The sequence below is a fragment of the Erythrolamprus reginae genome, chromosome 2 (assembly GCF_031021105.1).
Source record: "Erythrolamprus reginae isolate rEryReg1 chromosome 2, rEryReg1.hap1, whole genome shotgun sequence".
In the NCBI taxonomy this organism is placed as follows: Eukaryota; Metazoa; Chordata; class Lepidosauria; order Squamata; family Dipsadidae; genus Erythrolamprus; species Erythrolamprus reginae.
The window spans coordinates 60,569,124-60,583,531 of NC_091951.1; the positions used below are offsets into that span (position 1 = coordinate 60,569,124).

At 42.9% G+C, this 14,408-nt stretch overlaps 1 protein-coding gene across 15 annotated transcripts in view; it reads right to left on the reverse strand.

The window, feature by feature from the left end:
* Positions 1-14,408, reverse strand: part of FOXP1 (forkhead box P1) — a 780,655-nt gene that overhangs the window by 354,942 nt on the left and 411,305 nt on the right. The window contains exon 1 of one of the 15 annotated variants that reach the window (XM_070738215.1): positions 13,419-13,550. The exons of 13 other annotated variants lie outside the window; for them this stretch is intronic. The gene's annotated coding sequence lies outside the window, so the exon portion shown is untranslated. Of the gene's footprint in view, positions 1-13,147; positions 13,276-13,418; positions 13,551-14,408 lie in introns of those variants that run through there. One more of the 15 variants, XM_070738216.1, reaches the window with a different exon arrangement.

The following is a 14,408-nucleotide window of genomic DNA, read 5'->3' on the forward strand; positions in this document are numbered from 1 at the left end:
AAAAACTGCTATCACATCACCCCTTTCCATTAAATAAGACATGCTCAATTCCTGCAATGGTTTTCTGTATGTTCCAGTCTCCAATCCGCTAACCATCTTTATTGCTTTTCTCTGCACTTTCTAGGTTTTTTTATATCGTGTTGACCAAAACTGGATGAAATATTTCATGTATAATACCAAGGCATTATAAAGTGGCATTAACATTTAGAAACATAGAAACATAGAAGACCCACGGCAGAAAAAGACCTCATGGTCCATCTAGTCTGCCCTTATACTATTTCCTGTATTTTATCTTACAATGGATATATGTTTATCCCAGGCATGTTTAAATTCAGTTACTGTGGATTTACCAACCACGTCTGCTGGAAGTTTATTCCAAGGATCTACTACTCTTTCAGTGAAATAATATTTTCTCACGTTGCTTTTGATCTTTCCCCCAACTAACTTCAGATTGTGTCCCCTTGTTCTTATGTTCACTTTCCTATTAAAAACACTTCCCTCCTGAACCTTATTTAACCCTTTAACATATTTAAATGTTTCTATCATGTTCCCCCTTTTCTTCTGTCCTCCAGACTATATAGATTGAGTTCATTAAGTCTTTCCTGCTACGTTTTATGCTTAAGACCTTCCACCATTCTTGTAGCCTGTCTTTGGACCCGTTCAATTTTGTCAATATCTTTTTGTAGGTGAGGTCTCCAGAACTGAACACAATATTCCAAATGTGGTCTCACCAGCGCTCTATATAAGGAGATCACAATCTCCCTCTTCCTGCTTGTTATACCTCTAGCTATAGATGAGCTAGATTGTTATACCTCTAGCTATAGATGAGCTAGATTTCACACGATCTTGATTCTATTTAACATGGAAAGCTTTAGAAAGAATTGGAAACAATGCAAATTAACAAGCAAAATAATACAGAGGCAAAAACTCTTTTTTTTTAATTTTATTTTCATTTGGCTGATTTAATATTTGAGTGAGACTTTTAGGTCTCTAAAGACAATAGCTTCAAAAAAAAAAAAGATAGCCTTATTACTTTACAGAAATACTGTAGTAAGTAATAAATACAACAGCCAGAATTTTGTCATATGAGACTTCACAAAAGCCAGGAACAATGCATATTTGCTGTTACGCAAGTACCACCCTCCTGTACTGAATTTTCATAATTATAACAGAAAGGCGTAAATTTTCTAATGCATGGCAGCTCAAAAAGTAATCAAGGGAATGAGCCTGAGGGCTATTTTAATGTATGCAAAGCTAGTGACCCACAGTAAATGGGAGGTAGGCTTCAATGAATGCAAAGTAATGCACACATACTAAAGACCTGGTCTGATGAGGGACTGCTAAAATTAACACCCAATTAATTTCCAAATTGACAAACAAATGAAACCCATAAATCTACTTTCTCATTAATTTTCTTGTGGTATAATTTAAAGCAGTAATATCAGGGCAAAACTGAGCATTATCCATCATAAATATCAAAAAAGATAGCACTGTAACACCATAAATTATGCATATTACCTGTTGTTAAAAATGATTAATGCATTATCAACTTTATCACACACTGTCTATGTCTAGACATATCTGAAATCTGAAATTTTATTTAATACTTCAAAAGAGATGGAATAGATGGAATGGTACATTTCCAGGCTAAAGTAGTTTCTCCAGCTACTTATTTGAGAATTTCAGGATTGAAATTGGATTCATCCCAAGCTTAGGGTCAATTGAGGTACATAAATTGAGGCCACTAAAGCTGACTGCTAGATCTGCAGGCAGCGGTGGGCTGCAAGCCGGAACACTAAATTGCGCTCGCCACAGCGGCTCTTAAGTTCTTGCAGGTCCAGTGCGATTTTGCTGCTGCACCTGTGGAGGGAGCAAAATCACGCACGGAGCCACAGGTGCCCCCGTGTTTTTTCGGCATGAGCAGAAGCAAAAACCCTCGCCAAAATACAGGCACATCTGTTGTTCTGTGCACAATTTTGCTACCTCCACAGGTGCAGCAGCAAAATTGCGCTGGCCCCGCAAGAACTTACGAACCACGGCGGTGAGCGCAATTTAGTGTTCTGTCTTGTAGCCCACCGCTGTCTGCAGGTCAGCAGTTCAAATCTCATCACCAGCTCAAGGTTGACTCAGCCTTCCATCCTTCCAAGGTGGGTAAAATGGGGACCCAGATTGTGGGGGCAATATGCTGGCTCTGTTAAAAAGTGCTATTGCTATGCTTTAAGCTGCCTTGAGTCTAAGGAGAAGGGCAGCATTAAAAAAAATCAATCAAACAAACAAACAAACAAACAAATAAATAAATATCGGTGAAGTGATTAATAAAGTTCCAAGAGAAGTGAAACAAATAATTATGTCCTAAAAGCATCCTTAGTTGCTGGCCCAAAGACTAGCATTTATGAGAAGTCCTTAGTGGTTTCTGAGCTGGGTTTTCTTTTTCATTACCCAACTAGTTAACATCATCAGTACTAATTAGAATTGGGGTTTGTTCTCAATATACACTGCTCAAAAAAATAAAGAGAACACTTAAACAACACAATATAACTCCAAGTAAATCAAACTTCAGTGAAATCAAACTGTCCACTTAGGAAACAACACTGATTGACAATCAATTTCACATGCTTTTGTGCACATTCAACTTTGTACAGAACAAAGTATTCAATGAGAATATTTTATCTAGATCTAGGACGTATTATCTGAGTGTTCCCTTTATTTTTTTTGAACAGTATATATCAGCGTTTCCCAACCGGTGTGCCGCGGCACAGTAGTGTGCCGCGAGGCACCGCCAGGTGTGCCGCGACACTAGGGAAGCTCCAGCTGGGTGGGGCGCTGCCGGTGCCTCCGACCTCCCGGCTCCTGCCCGATGCCGCGGTTTCTGGCGCTCTCCTGCTGGGCCCAAAAGAAGGAAGGCAGGAAGAAGGAGAGCTTCATTCTTCGCGCCTTTTTCCCGCCTTCCCTGGCGTCGGCGGCAAGTGTCCTTTGGGGCCCGGCGGGAGGGCACTGGCAGTGGGAGCGGGGGGGGGCGGGGGGGGCGGCTTCAGCGGCCCCGGACAGTTGCTGGGGGATGGCAGCGGCGAGCAAGAGCTCCAGGGCGGAGCCACCGGCAGCACCCCGCCCAGCTGGAGCTTTCCTGGCGGGGGTGGCAACAATTGTCCTTTGGGGCCCGGCGGGAGGGCAATGGCAGCGGAAACAGGCTGCCGGCTGAAGCGGCCCCGGGCACCGTTCCCTGTAGGCTGCGCACGCCAAAGCACCCCAAAATGCCCCCCGCGCACCCTTTTCCAGGGGCGTGCAGGGAGCCGCGGCCACCCGCCCGCCTGCCTGATTTCCCTCCGCGCGGCTGGGGACGCGGATCCACCGCCCTCGCCAGCCCGATCTCCCTCCACCCGGGTGGGGAGGTGGATTCGCCGCCCCCGCCAGCCCGATTTCCCTCCAGTGGCTGATCTCCCTCCGTGTGTGTGTGGGGGGGGGCGACGAACCGACGACTGTCCGTCCGTGTTGGGTGGTGCAGGGCAGGCAGAGGCAGCCCCAGGGGAGAACAAGGGAGGGAGAGAAAGGAAAGAGAGAGAAAGGGAGGGAGAGAAAATTGAATGAAGGAGGGAGAGAAAGAAAGAGTAAGAAGTAGAAAGGATAGAGAAAAAGGAAGAGAAAGGGAGGGGGAGAAAGGAAAGAGGGAGGAAGGGGGGAGAGAAAGAAGATATGAAGGAGGGAGAAAAAGAAAGAGAGATAGAAAGGATAGACAGAAAGGGAGAGAAAGGAAAGAGAGAAAGGGAGGGAGAGAAAGGAAAGAGAGATGAGAGAGGAAGGAGGAGACAGAAAGAGAGGAAGGAAGGAAGAGAGAAAGAAAGAGGGATGGAGAGAGAAAGGAAGGAAGAGAAAGAAAGAGGGAGGGAGAGAGAAATAGAGCGAAAGGGAGGAAGAGAGATTTTTTTTGTCCAAACTTTTTTTAGCCCCCCCCCCTCAATGTTCCCCAGGATTTTGAAAATATGAAAAATGTGCCGCGGCTCCAAAAAGGTTGGGAAACACTGGTATATATTATAAAGACTGGTTCTGACAATCTACTTCCTGACAGGGCAATCCACTAGAATAGAAATTGAAAGCAAACCCCACTTACTACTAGAAGTGATGATTTAACCTAGTTTGAGTTAATGAAACATCTGCAAGAAAACAACCAAGCTCAAAAAGCACCAAAGACTCCTCATTTCAACCCTGAGCTACAAATATACTTCTTGATGCATACTATCATTTATATCTATTCAGCAAGAAGAATGGTAGCCTCCTGTCAGCGGTGGGCTACGAGCCGGAATGCTAGATTACGCTTGCCGCCGCGGCTCGTAAGTTCTTGCGGGGCCAGTGCAATTTTGTTGCTGCACCTATGGATGCAAAAAACCCTTGCCGTAAAATGGGCACACCTGCGGCTCCATGCGCAATTTTGCTACCTCCACAGGTGCAGCAAAAAAATCATGCTGGCCCCGCAAGGACTTACGAGCCACGGCTGCGAGTGCAATTTAGGGTTCCAGCTCATAGCCCACTGCTGCCTCCTGTGCTCTCTTGCATGAAGAGGAAGAGTTTGGTCATGAAGAGAGGCAGTAAAGAAAAAGTTAAGTCAAAAGCAATGAAGAAAACAGGAAATAACAGATATCTAACACAATCCTTATAAAACAGCCAAGACTACCAGTTTGTAACAGTGCCGAGAAGTACAAATGTGTATAATCGCATAGTTACCTCTATTTTTTTTCAGATGATACAGAGCTTTCTTTTAATTTGAAATAAAATTTGTTTCCCCAAAATTCATTCTTTTAATTTGGCAACCGCTTCTATCCAGGAAAGCTTATTATGTATGTTAGCAGAGTTTTTCTTTCTGGATCTCTATACATCCCAAATGGCAATGGGTGGGTAAAGAATATGGCCCGGGGCCTCAAGAGTCACTGACAAATGGAAGATGCTCAAGCCCAATAAAATATAGGAGTTAATTGTTCATTTTCTTCTGACTTCAAAATACTATCCTTGAAAGTCCTTCAGTTGTTTCTGAATGCTGTTTGCTATGCAGGTTTTTTTTTACAAGCTGCAGCAAGCTAATATCTGTATGAAAAATAGACTCATATAAGGCAGTGATTTTCAACCTTTTTTGAGCCGCGGCACATTTTTTACATGTAGTACAAAACCATGGGGCACATTGAGTGGGGGTGGGATGGGGGGTGGCTAAAAAAAGTTTGGACAAAAAATTCTCTCTCTCTTCCTCCCTTTTGCTCTATTTCTCTCTCCCTCCCTCCTTCTCTCTCTCCCTTCCTCTTTTTTTCTCTCTCTCTCTCCATCCCTTTCTTTCTCTCTTCCTTCTTTCCTCTTTTTTGCTCTCTTTCTCCCTTCCTCCCTCCCTCTATGTCTTTCTCTCTCCCACCTACCCTTCCTCTCTCTCTCTTGCTTTCTTTTTTCTCTCTTTCTCTCTCTCTTGCTTTCTTTCTCTCTTTCTCTCATTTTCTTTCTCTCTCTCTCTTGCTCTTTCTTTCTTTCTTTCTCTCTCGTTCTCTCGTTTTTTTTCTCTCTCTGAGCTTTGCGGCACAACTGACCATGTCTCGCGGCACACTAGTGTGCCACGGCACACTGGTGGAAAAACACTGATATAAGGCATGTACATGTCACAGTGGTTCTCAACCTAATGCTGCAACCCTTTGGTACAGTTCCTCATGTTGTGATGACCCTCAACCATAAAATAATAAAATTATTAGGAAACTCAGGGGTGGGTTCTAATTTATCTTTCTGCCATTCGCTTCCTCCTGTGATGTGTGGGCATGCCTTGTGTGTGCATTCGCACACATGCACAGTGCTGAATTTTTTTTTAATGCAAAAAAAAAAAGACAAAAACAAGATAATGCATGGGGAGTGCCAGAAATTTGGCTTCTGCACATGCTCAGAAGTTCCCATGGTACACTTTTTCTTTCAGTAGTCTATTTGCATGTGGGTGGATCCGCCTGGAGGAGCGGTTTCTCAATTCCAAAGACCATATATATTTTCCGATGGTCTTAAGTGACCCCAGTGAACTGTCGTTCAACACCCAAAAGGATCGTGAGCAGTGTTCCCTCTAAGGTGCGCAACCACGCAGCCCCGCACACAAAAACAACCCCCTGCGCAGTCTTTTCCAAGGCTGCACAGGGGAGCTGGGCATTGGAGTTGGGCGCGGGGAATGGCAAGGAAAGTGTGCGGAAGTCTTCCACCACGGTGCATGAGCTCCCTGTTCCACTGCCATCCCACTATGCGCCGGGGGGGAGGCTGAGCACTCCGCCGCAAACTTTAAAGAGAAAGGCGGAGAGTCTCCCAGCAGCTGCAACCGGGAGGCTCGGCACCAGCCCATCTGCAGTGGGCAGTGCTGGGGGTAGCAGTGGCTCCCTCTCCTTCCCCACCACCTGTGTCTACCACCAGCGCCTCCCACCAAGCTGGTGGGCTCCTCGGGTGGAAGCTGCTGCTTCCCTCCGAGGAGCCCAGCCATGCGGCCATAGAAAGCACAGAGGTAGAAAGTGCCCTGTGGGGAAAAAGTGGCGGTCAGCCTCCCACCCCACCTCCAGAGGTGCATGGTAGGGTGCAGAGGTTCGCCCTGATGGAGGAGGCGGGGATTGCACCCGGAGGAGGCGGTGAGTCTCCGCGCCTGCTCGCTGAGGCACAACACACACACACACACTCCATCTTCCGCCTCCTCTTTGAGTTGTCGGCTCCCATTTTCAGAATGGGGACTGAATGGGAGTCTGGGGTTGGAGGGTTAGGGTTGTCGGGCGAGTCCTCCGTGGGGGGAGAAGAGGGAGAAAGGGAGGGAGGAAGAAAGAGGGAGAGAGAAAGGGGGAGGGAGGGAAGGAAGGAAGGAAGAGAGGGAAAGAAAGAGGGGGGGGAGAAAGACGGAGGGAAGGAAGGAGGGAGAGAGAGAGAGAAAGAAAGAGGGATGAAGGGAGAGAGAGAAAGAGAGAAAAAAGGAAAAGGAAAAGAAAGAAAGAAAGAAAGAGAGGAAGGAAGAGAGAAAGAGAGGAAGGAAGAGAGAAAGGGGGAAAAGAGAGGAAAGAAGGAAGAGAGAAATATAAAGGGAGGGAGGGAGGGAGGAAGAGAGAAAGGTCGAGAGTGAGAGGGAGGGGTCCGTCTGCCACTTAAGACCATTCTTCAACCACAGAAGCCTGCAAGCTGTCAAAAAAGCTCCAATGGATTTGGATGCAAAATGGGCCCCATTCAAGGTTGTGTCACCATCAGTTGAGCTGCAGCTATTAATATAATGCTTAGGTGGGGCAAAGGCAAAAAAAAAAGTTGGGAACCACTGGTCTAGTGGTTGAGTCACTAGGTTTTAGAAAATGAGAGATTGTGAGACTCAAGTCCCACTTTAGCCAGGAAAGCCAGTTGGGTGACTTTGGGCCAGTTCTCTCTCAGCCCAATCTACCTCACAGGGTTGTTGTTGTTTGTGTGGAAAATAGGAGGAGGGAGGTGTGAACAATCAACCAGTGAAACGGTTTACCTCCAGAAGCTGTGGGTGCTTCCTCACTGGAGGTTTTTGAGAAGAGACTGGACAGTCATTTGTATGAAATGGTATAGGGTTTCCTGTTCATTTAGGGGTGAGACTAGACAACCTCCAAGGTCCTTTCCAACTCTGTTATTCAATGAATAGGTAGGAAATATTCTATTACTTTTCCACTCCCAGGGATGAGCCAGAAAGAGCAAATACTGATTGGCTCTTTGCAATCTATATGACTTCACAGAGATCCAAAATAGCAACAACAACAACCACAAAGAAGCCTGTGTTCATAATTTTGCATGGGTAAAAAAAAACCCAAAATATCCAAAGAAAATATCTAAAACAAATTTGACTACATTTTTAATCTGAGTCTACAGAGGGGGCGGCATACAAATCTAAATGATGATGATGATGATGATGATGATGATGATGATGATAATAATAATAATAATAATAATAATAATAATAATAATAATAATAATAATAATAAATAAAAAATAAAAAGTGGTCGAAAACGAGCAAGCAAAACTACTGTGGGACTTCCGACTTCCGACTGACCGAATTCTGAAGCATAACACACCAGACATTGTGATCGTGGAGAAAAAGAAAGTATGGATCATCGACATCGCAATCCCAGGAGACAGCAGAATAGAGGAGAAGCAGCTAGAGAAATTAGTGAAATACGAAGATCTAAAAATCGAGCTGCAATGACTCTTGCATAAGCCAGTGAAAATGGTCCCAGTGGTACTTGGCACGCTGGGTGCAGTACCAAAGGATCTCAGCGGACATTTGAAAACCATCGGAATTGACAAAATCTCCATCTGTCAATTGCAAAAGGCCGCTTTACTGGAATCGGCAAACATAATTCGCTGCTACATCACGCAGTCCTAGGTGCTTGGGAAGCGCCCGACTGGTGATGCAATACGAAATCCAGCATAGTGATCTCATTTGCTGTGTTGTACTGACATAATATTAATAATATTATTGTTAATAATAATAATAATAATAACAACAACAACAACAATAATTAGCCAAATGCCCATGCAGTTCTCCTTTGCCTTATCAGTTGAATATCAGTAATACAACAAAGTAATGAAGGAGGAGGAGGAGGAGGAGGAGGAGGTGTTGTTATTAAAAGCACAGCAGCCATGTCAGAAAAGTGAGGCACTTCTCATTTTACTAAATTGGATAAGTATATGTGAGTCTGCCTGTGTGAGTTTGTATGTGTTCCTTTGAGTCAATTTTGACTTTTGACAATTGCCTGGATAAAGTCCTCACAGTTTTCTAAGCAAGATTTTTGGAACTGGTTTCTTGTTGCCTTTTTCCTGGGGCTAAGAAGGAGGGACTGATCCAAATTCCCCCAGCAGGCGTTGTGCCTAAGGCAAGATTAGAACTCACTGTATCCCAGTGGTGCTTGAACCACTATCCCAAACTAGCTTTCAGATTGTCTTGGCTTGGTATTTGAAGCAATAGCTGAAAAGAAGATGTAAACCATAATAACCATGATGATCTTTGGAGTGATTCTAAAATTTCCCAGTGTCTAAAGTACTTAACCAGCTATCCATCTCTTCAAGACTACCCTCTTGTCTACTCACTCATTACTCCACACCCCCACCAGGTCTAGTTGAGCAAATATGTAAGACCAGCAAGGTTATCTGATCTGCCTTTCCCAGCCTCTTCCTAATGACTTGCTGCACTAATCATTAATTACTGCACTAATTATTAATCAGACACATTACCAGAACAGAAACAGGCTCACATGTCCCAAAGCAGAGGGACATTAGAGCCGTTGTAAAAGTCCTCCTGTACTTTTCTGTCTTTGAAATATATTATGGCATGTTTTCCCAATACTTGTCGGTCTCAAAGTAAACTGCGCCTCCCTCTTTAAGGGCACACGAACAATGCCTTTTTATAAATGTGGAAAAATATGGAGAAAACAGGTTTGTAAACAAGGTTGTTTACAAACAGCACTAGCTACCGATTCTCTTACGGTGGCAAAACTGGGGTGGGAGGTGAAATTCATTCCACAAGCACATGAATGCCTGTATTATTTATTAAAAACCTACGTTGGAGGAAAAAGGCTTCATTCAACAACAAGGCAAGGATAGATCTTCCTGCACAAACCACTCTGTGTATTCAAACAGATTGTATACCGATTGTAGTGTTGATAGCGTTCTGGAGCTTTCAAAAACTCTTTCATTTCCTACTCACTGTGGGTTGTGGCAGCCTTTTTGCATTTGCTTTTTCTTTATTGCTTTTTTAGGGGCCAAAGATGGTAGATAGTAGGGACCAAAGAGGTCATCAAGTCAAACCTCCGGTACATTGCAGGATTGATGAAACCATTCCCAGGTGACTTTTTAACTCATGTTTGAAAACCTCCGTTGAAGAGGAAGAAGCCACTCCCTGTGGTAACATCTTCCGCACAAATCCCAGCGACCGGTTAGGTCCCACAGAGTTGGCCTTCTCCGGGTCCCGTCGACAAAACAATGTTGTCTGGCGGGACCCAGGGGAAGAGCCTTCTTTGTGGCGGCCCCGACCCTCTGGAATCAACTCCCCCCGCAGATTAGGATTGCCCCCACCCTCCTTGCCTTTCGCAAACTCCTTAAAAACTACCTCTGTCACCAGGCATGGGGAAATTGATTCCCCTGGGCCATTTCTGCTTTTCGTATGGTTTGTATGAGATGTATGATTGTTTTTTATATAAGGGTTTTAAATTGTTTTAACCATGGAATTTGTACTGTTTTGTTGTTGTGAGCTGTTCTGAGTCTCCGGAGAAGGGCGGCATATCAGTCTAATAAATAATAATAATAATAATAATAATAATAATAATAATAATAATAATAATAATAATTTCTTCCTAATGCCTCGTCTGTATCTAGATTTACGTTTCATCCCATTAGTTCTAGACTTAACTTTTGGAGCATGTGACATCATCTATATCTATATACATACATACACATACATCTCTCTCTCTCTCTCTCTCTCTCTCTCTCTCTCTCTCTCTCTCCCCTTCCCTCCCTCTCTCCATATAAATCTTGTCTTCTGCAAGTGAAATATACCATATTGCCATATTGGCAACCTTTCTGTAGACTTGCTCCAGTTTATCACTGTCTTTTTAAATATGTGATTGTTAAATACATTACTTCAAGCAAAGTCTGACTAAGGTAAGACAGCATAGAATAGGCCAATCAAATTCCTTATTTACTTCCAGATTCTATAGATCTCTGCTTGTAAAACCACTGTCCAAAAGTAGTTCTGACAAGCACACATTTACCTTGTGAATGTGACAAATTTAATCAATGAATGAAGCCAGCTTTCTTCTGATCAGGCTGAGAAGAGAGTTACCCAACATTATTGTAACACTATGCACAGGTGAGTATCAAAATGTACCTATTGAGAGTTTACTCACAGGTACAATATATATATATAACTGAACTGAACACACTCAAAACCGTAGAAATGGTGGTAGACTTTAAGAGAAACCCTTCCACCTCTCACAATACTAGACAACACAGTATCAACAGTAGAGACCTTCAAATTTCTAGGTTCTATCATATCTCAAGACCTAAAATGGTCACCTAACATCAAAAACATCATCAAAAAAGCACAACAAAGAATGTTCTTTCTGCGCCAGCTCAGGAAGCTCAAACTGCCCAAGGAGCTGCTGATACAGTTCTACAGAGGAATCATTGAGTCTGTCATCTGCACTTCTATAACTGTCTGGTTTGGTGCTGCAACCCAACAGGACCGACACAGACTTCAGAGGATAATCAGAACAGCAGAAAAAACAATTGCTGCCAACCTGCCTTCCATTGAGGACCTGTATACTGCACGAGTCAAAAAGAGGGCGGGGAAAATATTTACTGACCCCTCACATCCTGGACACAAATTGTTTCAACTCCTACCCTCAAAACGTCGCTACAGAGCACTGCACAGCAAGACAACTAGACACAAGAACAGTTTTTTTCCGAATGCCATCACTCTACTAAACAAATAATTCCCTCAACACTATCAGACTTTCTACTAAATCTGCACTTCTATTCTACTAGTTTTTCTCATCATTCCTTTCACCCATTTCCTCCCATGTTGACTGTATGACTGTAACTTGTTGCTTATATCCTAAGATTTTTATTAATATTGCTTCTTCATTGCTTATTTGACCCCTATGACAATCATTAAGTGTTGTACCACATGATTCTTGACAAATGCATCTTTTATTTTATGTACGCTGAGAGCATATGCACCAAGACAAATTCCTTGTGTGTCCAATCACACTTGGCCAATAAAAATTCTATTCTATTCTATTCTAATGTACAATTGTATTATGTAAACCAAACCTAATTTTTTTGAGGTAACCTAGATGTGTGGTATATAATTGAGTGGACAATGATGAATTTAATTATAAATTTTAAATTCACAATTCTGGTTGATTGAAGAGCATGTAGTAAAGGAAAAGTTTTAATCCAAACATGTGTCAAGGCATTCATACGTCATTACTACAAAAACACTCCTTCTATAATCTGATCCATTTTATGCCTATTTAGAAGTAAATTTTTCTGTAAATTATACTCCAACTACTTTACTCTGCAGAATAATACTCTCCAAAATTAAGTGGCGCTTTGCTAAACTATAACGTAATACAGTATAGAAGCATAGTCAATCTCTCACCGACACCCCCCCCCCGACCCCTTAGAGAAGAACCCACTTAATCACAAATAATGATTTCAAATGCCTTCTGGTTCACCTCAAGCTCTGGGACTGCTTTAGGAATCACAACAAACAGAACGGAGCAGGTCATTGTGATCTGTTAGTAAATGAATCTTTCTTAGAATTTTGCAAACATTTTCTGACTTGCTTGCCTAGCTGACTAAACCGGTCAATCATTTAATCAGAGCCTTCAAAACTTTCTTGGGCACATACAATTTCTTATTTTAATAGCAGCTCTTGACTATAACCTTAAAAGCCTCTCATTAAACATTAAAAACAAATATTCTTATTCCCCATGCTTATTGTTCTCTTTCTTTGGGAAGTAAAGCTAAATGCTAACCAATGTCATCTGATATTCGAATTATATGCAATATAGTCTGTCAAATGTAACAATTCCACAGTCACTCATTTTAATGGAAATTGAGCAAATTCTCATATCTGTCCCAATAAATTCAATGGAAGACACAGTATCCCATTGCTTTGTGGGTGGTGGCCACGAAGTCGGTGGAGGAAAGAGAAGGGAAAAGTAATGTTTCTCCCCACCTCCAGATTCTTTGCATAACAATATGAAAGGAGTAATTATTGCTGTCAATTTTCCTCCTAGGAATGGGAAAAAAAATAAGTAGTGGATATGCTTTCAAACTTAAGGCTAGCACATGAGAATTCACTGGAGGCGAGCAACCAAACCTGATCTATATACAGTAGCAAAATACAGAATGAATATTAATCGGATTCTTTACTATGTTCTGCCATTATGTAAAGGCGTTATTATTCTCCTCTAAAACAAAAGAAAGATTTCCTTCCCTTTACAATGTGCAGAAGCACCGACAGCTTTTTAACTAAACCCCACACACCTTCCACACCAACACTACTGAGTTGCGCGCGTACGCCCACAGATATCCCACTCCACAATTACAAAGCAACTAAATCATATTCAAAGGCTGCTTCCCCCCCTTTCACGATTACCTGGATGACAGCCCCCTATCCTTTTGTCCTAGACATTTAAACTTCTCATTTGATCCACACAGAATTTTCTAGCCATCAGATGTTCTGCTACTGTGCTAGCCGTACTGCAGAAATGCTCTCTCTCTCTCTCTCCCTTCTGAAAAAAAAAAAGCAAACTGGATAGCTATCATTACACTAAGGAAATCTCTTGGGGAGGGGGGGGAACCACCACCAAACCACTTGCTAATCTTTGCAGCCCCTTCATACAAAGTAAAAGATAAGAAAAACAAACCTAAGTCAGTTTCAACCACATTCCAGGGACAAGTTCCCGTTTTCTTCTTTTATCAAAACACTAGCTTTTAAAGTCGTGTCCCCCCCCCCCCACCAGCCCCCGACCTTGCAAGCTAAACTGCTGCTCACGCCCGCAAACAAAGCCATATTTGTTTAATAACTGATTGCTGCCATGGGTACAGTAAACAAGAGCCCTGGCATTTGTGTTTATGAACAAACACATCTTCTTGCAAGAGCAATTTAACATTAACCAGGTGGAATAATCAACAGATTTCATAGGTGAGACGCTGGGTAGGACAACTGTAAACAGAGCAGGGAGGAGAAAGGGGCCAGTCTCAGGGAACCAAGGTTGAAAGCGGCAGCATTGCAGAGTAAACAGCTGGGGAGAGGTCAAGGCAAACAAACAGTCATCCTTCTGACATTCAGAGGAGTAGGAAAAGGTTGCATGGCCACTGCTGGGAACAATGGGATCTTGGCTATAAAGTGCCAGGAGTACAAATTACACGAAGGGGTTGCATCTTGTTTAAAGATGCAACCCCTTGTGTAATTTGTACTCCTTAATTGTTGCCCTAACCAGACCATCAGCTGCATCAACCTGCAACACTGCAACTCAAGGAATTCCTAGTCCTTAGTTATTGAACTAGCCGGATGATCACAGTTACATCAACTTATATGTCTGGAACTTGAGTAAGTTGTACTCCTTTGCTATTGCACTAACTGGACCATCAGCTACATAAACCTGCAACACCGCAATTCAAGGAATTCCTAGTCCTTAGTTATTGCATTATCTGGATGATCAGTTACATCAACTTATATGTCTGGAACTTGAGTAAGTTGTACTCCTTCGTTATTGCACTAACTGGCCCGTCATCTACATCAACCTATAAACCAGTAACTTGAGTAATTTGTACTCTTTAGTTATTGCACTAACCGAATGATTAGCTATATCAACTTATAAGCCTGCAACTTGAGTAGTTTTACTCCTTAGGTT